Genomic DNA, 1325 nt, shown 5'->3' on the forward strand with positions numbered 1-1325 from the left:
ATTTCCACCCCCCAAACATTACCCACTGAACAGGAATCATGCTTTTCTTGATATTAGCAACTAGAAACAGTTCTGGATGAGTGGTCATGACAAGTCAGGCAAAAAAGCTTCCCAGCGTGATTCCAACTGTGACAGCTCAAATACCTGAAGTGAAAAAAAACCTGATGAAAGTGGCTGAATTCTCACAATGTGAAGCTAGTAATTAGCAGAGCTGCTCATCAGTGAGCCAAAGTACAAGGCAGAAACTCCTGGTATGAACCCAGCACAGATCTCTAACATCCGGAGAAGTCGCTGAGCGGTGGCAACTCGTATTCCCTCCAACTGGAAACAAAATGGAGAAATTATTTAATTGATAGGAAAGAAGAAAAACCAGTGCTAACCTGTGATAAAAGAAAGAACTGGAGCAAGCATTAAGTATGGTTTAGAATGGCTAGCTACAGAAAATGTCAGAGGCCCATCTACTCCCCTAATGTTAGGGAAGGTACAGTGTTGTCAGCTGAAAAACCTGAAGAGGTTGCCAAAGGCACATGTATTACCTGCTGGTAGGGAAACAGTCTCTGAGGGTAGAATGAGGAGTACATGGAAAAGTGAAATGTGCTACCATTGAATGCCAAACTCTCCCTCCAGCTTTTTAGACCAAGCAGGTAATTGGAAAGAAGGACATATCAGATGGCAAAACATTTTGTGAAGCAACAAAGCCTGGCTAGCAGGAAGCATTGTGGGCAAGAGTCACACGGCAAATAACAGCTCAGGGGCTCCCAGGAAAAGAAAATGCCTCAAGGAACAAAGACTTCTCTGATATGCAGAGTCTTGTTAATTTAGACTTGGCTTCCTGAGGCTTTGAAGCAGCACAGGAAGGAGCAGATAATCTAGGAGACTCATTTCAAGGACAGACTCCTGTACTTCTACTGTTCTTGTAGGAGGAGTCTGGTCCCTGACATGCCAGCTAGTAGCATATATACATATATTTATTGCTAACGTAATGATGTTCCTAAGGATCAGAGAGCAGTGGAATTCACAAATCCCTTCAGACACCAAATAAGCACCTTACCTCCAGCTCACAGAATAGCACAGGACTGGAGTAGACTTCTCGCAGTTTACAGATGGCACTCATCTCTACGCTGCAGTATTTCATCCTGCCAACTACGGAAGAAGTTTTCCCATATTCAACATTCCCATAATCAACATTCAGTGAAGAAAAGTACCAGGAAATTCCACATCAACAAAATGATCCAGAGCTAATTTTGAGAGCACCATAGAAGGTAAGGCAACAGTGAGCAGTACAAACAGAATGGTACAAGATTTGCAATAGAATTAGCACAGAA

Source organism: Athene cunicularia (assembly GCF_003259725.1).
Source record: "Athene cunicularia isolate RWA chromosome 1 unlocalized genomic scaffold, athCun1 chr1_part2, whole genome shotgun sequence".
Lineage (NCBI taxonomy): Eukaryota > Metazoa > Chordata > Aves > Strigiformes > Strigidae > Athene > Athene cunicularia.